The 6,000-nt window shown below is 51.0% G+C and overlaps 1 long non-coding RNA gene across 2 annotated transcripts in view; it reads left to right on the top strand.

Annotated features, from left to right (window-relative positions):
• Positions 1–2,746: 2,746 nt before the first annotated feature.
• Positions 2,747–6,000, top strand: part of LOC129520165 (uncharacterized) — a 36,326-nt gene continuing 33,072 nt past the window's right edge. For both annotated transcript variants that reach the window (XR_008666497.1, XR_008666496.1), the window contains exon 1: positions 2,747–2,959. This is a non-coding gene — a long non-coding RNA (uncharacterized LOC129520165). The remainder of the gene's footprint in view (positions 2,960–6,000) is intronic.

Here is a 6,000-nt window from a genome sequence, read left to right as displayed (position 1 = left end):
GGCAACAGCACCTGCTCACCCATCCGTCCTCCATTCTGTCCCTTGGCCTTCTGGGATTCACCTCTAGGTACCTGCTGCCCCCCAACACCTCCTCCGGGTCCCCGGAATGGGCCCGACTCTCCACATCCCCAACTCAGACTCTGACTGTCCTCTTTAGAAACACTGCCACCATCCACCCTGCCAGGAACTTGGAAATTATTCTGACTCATCCCTCCTTCTCACCCTCGGCTCCTGATCAGACATCCCAGGGTGGGGATGCCAGCTCCCAGGTGCACCCCCCATGAGGCTACTACTCACCATCTTGTGGCCACCACCCCAGTCTCCTGGTCTCAGCTGCCATGGCCCACAATCTGGACACCCGTAGTGGCCACAGCATTGGCCCCACCTTCCATCCGTTCTCTGCAGCACAGCAGCCAGAGCAACCGAAATGCCCATCAGGTCATATCTCTCCTTGCTGACAATGTGATAATGGCTTTCAATAAGATTTAAGATAAAATCTGAATTCTGGGGGCAGCCCGGGGGTGGGGGGTGGGGGGTGCACTCAGTGGTTTAGCGCCACCTTCAGTCCAGGGCCTGATCCTGGAGACCCAGGATTGAGTCCTGCATTGGGCTCCCTGCATGGAGCCTGCTTCTCCCTCTGCCTGTGTCTCTGCCTCCACCCCTGCCGTCTCTCATGAGTAAATAAATAAAATCTTTAAAAAAAATCTGAATTCTGTGCCATGGCCCCCAAGGCCTCCAAGAAAAATCTTGCACCCCTGTAGACTGGAGGCTCCATGAGGGGCGGACAGGGCCGTCTCTACTTGCTTCGAAATTCATAATGCCTGGCACAATCATGGGCACTCGGTAAGTATTTGTGGATCTAACCCATTTACTGACATGCTCACTCGTGCGTGCGCTCTGTCCACAGCTGTTCACCCAGGCCCTCCTCTGCCATGTCCCGCACTGGTTTGGGGAAACAGTGGTGGCAGGGGTGAATCACAGGCCTCTCCTTGGCCTGCTGGTGTGCCCAGGCTGGTAAGTGGGTGACACAGAGTACCAAGTCCAGGTGATGCTGCTCTATCCACCAGAATTGCCCTTTCTCACCAGGCTGCAGCCATCTGGCCCTCCGTGAGTCAGGCCAGTACGAGGTTAGGGTCAGGAATCAGAAAGAATCAAGAGCTCGCCAGGGTTTCCAGGACCTCTGCTAGAGCTTCCCCATACCCTTTTCATAGGACCCTGGAATAACCACCTTGCTGGGTGCCATCACCATGGCCATGATATTGGTGAAGAAGCCAAAGTTCATACAGGGCAGGTGACTTGTTTAAGGTCACATGGTAATAGCTGCAGGAGCCAGAAGGTATCAGGCATTTTCTGCATGCCATGCCTGGTTCTCAGCATTATTACATGTACTTTTTTTTAAAAAAGATTTTATTTATTTATTCATGAGAGACACACACACAGAGAGGCAGAGACACAGGCAAAGGGAGAAGCAGGCTCCAAGCAGGGAGCCTGACGTGGGACTCCATCCCGGGTCTCCAGGATCAGGCCCTGGGCTGAAGGTGGCGCTAAACTGCTGAGCCACCTGGACTTCCCAACTTTTTTTTTTTTTAAGATTTTATTTATTTATTCATGAGAAACACAGAGAAAGAGGCAGAGGGAGAAACAGGCTCCCTGTAGGAAGCCCAATGCGGAACTCGATCCCAGGACCCTGGGATCACAACCTGAGCCAAAGGCAGGCACTCAACCAATGAGCCACCCCGAGCCCCCTTATATGTATTTTAATATGGAATGCTCACATACTAACCCTGGGAGGTACATAGGGTTATTTCTGGGTGGGTGGCTGGAAGCCTGATTTCACACAAGGTTGAACATGGCATGTCATGCAGTCCTTTCTGATGAAAACTCCATTGATACGTCTGGTTTTCATTGCAAGCTTCCGGGAGCCACTGGTGACATCTGAGGGCCTTCTCTGAGGCCCGTTCTGTGACAGGAGATGACCTGGTGCCAGAGAGAAAGAACTGGACTGGGAGTCACCAAGCCTGAGTTCTAGGGAGGCCAAGACACAGGCTAGAGCCCTGGCAAACCAACTTCTTAGTCCCAGCCCTGGCCCCGGCCGGCGGGGTGGCCTTTGTCTCCATGGCCCTGTCCTTAACATGGAGACAGTAGCAATACTCACCCACCTGTGTTGTTGGATAATGATGACATACATGTTGTTGGGGGTTGGGGTAGGCCAATGAGCACAACTTCTTCCCCTTCCAAGCTCAGGACCCGATTGACACAGACACTCACAGGAGTTGGAGCCTCTCTGTAGGTGGCCCATTGAAAAGGAACATGCCCACAAGGGACTAGCTGGACCGGTCACTTCCTTCTCCAAACTCCACCAATCCGGCAAGTCCATTCTCCTCCCCAGGAGGGGGAGTACAGAAATGGGATGGGGAGCAGGAAGGGAATGTGGGCACCTCACTCCCAATGGAAACTTTAGGAGTGGGGGAGTAAGTGCTCCCCTGATATTTAGAGAGTGTCCAGCACTCAAGAAATAGTAGCTGTGATTATGATAATCCTATTTCCAGCTTTTCAGAGCTTCTTTGACCACCTGACTGAGTGGACGATATCATTCCTAAAACCCTTCCTACCTGAACATGCACTGGTCCAAGGTAGTGATCCAAATGGGAGGAGAGGGGTGTCCCAGTACTTGCTCTTTCTTCTTGCCCTCTGCTGAGGTCTGAATGTCTGTATGCCCCCTAAATTTGTGTGTTACATTGTAACCCCCTGTTTGTGGGCCTTTGGGAGGTGATTAGGTTATGAGTGTGGAGTGCTCATGAATGGGATGAGTGCGCTCATAAAAGAGGCCCCAGAGATCCTTCGCCGCTTCCGCCCCGTGAGGACACATCAGGAAGAGAGCTATGAATCAAGAAGAGAGCTCTCACAGGACACCAAATCTGTCGGAGCCTTGATCTTGGACTTCCCAGCTTCCAGAACTGTGAGAAATAAGTTTCTGGTCTTTCTTTCTTTCTTTTTTTTTTTTTTTTTTTTTTTTTTAGTTTCTGGTGTTTCTTTTTTTTTTCTTTTTCTTTTTTTTTGTTTTTTTTTTGTTTCTGGTGTTTCTAAGCCATTCGGTCTCTGGTATTTTTTGTAATAGTAGCCTGCGTGGCCTAAGACACCTTCCTTTCCAGAGCTGATAGGAGCAGCAAACTAAATCAGATCCGTGGGTGGTGAACACCTGTTAGACTGTCCTGCACTATTTCCTTGATTCTTCTAATGGACCCAATTCTCTGGCCATCACAAATGGGTCAAGGGGTGGTCGTGTGACACTGTTGAGGCCTATCACAGTCCTTCCCTGGGGCTTTAAAATCTAGGGTGAGGAGAACAAAACTTCTTTTGTGTTCTGGTGGTGGAGCTGGTAGGAGTGAGTCTGAAGCTGCCAGTGGGAGAGAGGGGTCTGCAGTGAGAGCAAACCAGGCTGGCCCATGGAGACAGGCAGGGATAAGCAGCAGATCCAGAGGCATGCTGGGTCCTGCCTCTAAAGGGTTGAAAGGCCAGTGCCTCCCCTGCCTGACCTACATTTAGGTCACTGGAGTTGATAAATTTTCCTTTATTTTTTTAATCCAAAAATTTTTTTAAAAAAGATTTCATGTATTTATTTGAAAGAGAGAGAGAGAGACAGAGAGTGCAAGGGAGAGCAAGCATGAGTGGGGGGGGGCAAAGGGAGAGGGAGAAGCAGACTCCTCACTGAGCAGGGATCCCCACACAGGGCTTGATCCCATGACGCTGGGATCATAACCTGAGCCATAGGCAGGTGCTTAACAGACTGAGCCACCCTGGCACCCCGATTTTCCATTTTTTTAAAAAGATTTTATTTACCTATTTATTTATGAGAGACACACAGAGAGAGAAGCAGAGACACAGGCGAGGGAGAAGCAGGTTCCATGCAAGGAGCCCGATGTGGGACACGATCCCGGGTCTCCAGGACCATGCTCTGGGCCAAAGACAGGTGCTAAGCTGCTGAGCCACCCAGGGATACCCACCCACCCCCCCCGCTTTTTTTTTTTAAGATTTTATTTATTGATTTTCCATTTTTGATTAAGCTTGTTCCATTCGGGTTCTGTCACTTGCATCCAAACATCCTACCTGCTCTCCCCTTGGGAAGTTCTGGAATTAAGTGTCATGAGAACAGAAACTTTGCATTGTTCTCTGGTGTCACTTCAGTGTCTGTAACGATGCTGAGCTTATGGTAGGTGCTCAAATAAACATTTGCTGAATGGATGGTTCCCTTTGCTATGGTGGCCCCATCAGGGCAGGGTCGTAGGTCCTGAGTGATGCCACCTGCCATGTTTAATCTCCTACCTCCTCTCCTCTCCCTGAGTTCTTTCCTCCTGTGGCCTGGCCCTGAGCTAGCATTCTGGCATGCAAAAATTAGTCCCAGCCCAAGCCTTGCCTTCCCAGAACTCGGATTCTGGGTGGGCCAGTGGGATGGAATTCATATGCCCACACGAGAAGTCAGATTATAAATGTACCCTTGAGGCACAGACCTAACATGTTGGGGCTTGGAGAGGGAGAGAATTTAAGGTGAGCTTCCAGACAAGTCTCCTCTGCTCTGTGGGCCAAAATCCCTGCCTCATGGACTTGGGCTTATAGTGAAAAGAGGCAAGATGAAGCTCGATCAGCTGGGAATACACTTCAGAGGAGTGAGGTCTCTGGAGGAGGCTTTGAGGGGAGGAGGTATCCAGTGGTGGAGATCCCGAGGCTGATCTGTATGTCCAGAAGTCCTGACACCCCATCCCTTCCTGGGGCTATCCCACATTCTAGGTCTTTCTGGAAGAGCAAGTTCTCCAATTCAGAAGGTTCAGGAAGCTGGAGATAAGGAAGATAAGCTACCTTCTGGCCCCTTGGTAGCTCCATGTGGATCTGGTCCCAGTTCTGTTTTGGCCATGCCCGCCCTGGCCACCCTCTTTGATTTGTTAGCTATGAGATTGTCAGAGGGTAAAATGAGGATCCCAGCATGTAAGTTTTCAGGAATTCATTACACACTTGACTATTTTTTTCTAACATCTACTAAATGTCCTTCATATTGGGCCCAAAGTTCTGGAGTGCTGTCTTCTTACAAAATATTCAGGGATGGGGCTGAGGAAGGGAATGTCCTGGGATTCCTGTTGCAGTTGGCACAGGCCTGCAGGCAGGTGGGGAAGACCCAGGCTGGATCTGTGCAGGGTGGGAGGTGGGGAGCGGTGGAATGGAAATGGGTGATGGGGGTGGATGATGAGGGTGGGCTAGGGAGGTTGGGGTTCACATGTCCCTGAAAACAGCCCTGGGCTAGAAGGCCGAGCTCCTGACTCTTTTACACAAGTTACTGCCTTTCTTGGAGGCATTTCTGTTCCATCATCCGTAAAATGGGCATGATTAGTGCTCTGCCAAGGATGGTGGCGAGGACAAAATGCATCACGGTGTGCGTGCTGGCATCTGGGATGGCGGTGGGCCCTAACGAGGGCTGGATCCGAGCAGCCGAATCTGTCTGACTCCCCCTGCGGAACCTGGAACAGAAGGCTGTTTTCCTGGCCAGGATTTCTCTGCCCACTTGGCCAGTGTTTCCTTCCCTGGTGTTTCTGGTGAAATTTTACAATTCACAACGATTTCTACTGCCTCCCTACTCGTGAAGCAGGACTTTGTTTGGTCCCTTCTGAGGACAGGGCCCTGATCCTGCCTCTCCTCCACATGGCCATGGGAGTGTGGGGGTCAGAGGCATAGGAGGTGCTCCCCACTGGAGTCTGACCAGCTGGCTCCCCATTGGCTATAACTTTGCCCTGGTTTACTCATCCAAAAAATGCGGAGAAGTCGGCCTCCCTGACATGAGAGTAAGATATGTGTAGATCAGGGCGATGGGAATGCCGGCGCAGAAAACAAATAGGAAGAACACTTGGAGGCTTTCTTGCTTTGCTCTGGCCCCTGAGCCCCATCAGCAGCAACTGCCACAGGCCCCCTAGGCAGCCCCACAACTAGAGAGGTTTGAGGGAAGGATCTAGAATT

This window comes from Nyctereutes procyonoides, unplaced genomic scaffold (genome assembly GCF_905146905.1).
Source record: "Nyctereutes procyonoides isolate TBG_1078 unplaced genomic scaffold, NYPRO_anot_genome, whole genome shotgun sequence".
NCBI lineage: Eukaryota > Metazoa > Chordata > Mammalia > Carnivora > Canidae > Nyctereutes > Nyctereutes procyonoides.
The sequence above is the reverse complement of the archived record's forward strand: the minus strand, read 5'-3'. Positions and strand labels throughout refer to the sequence as shown.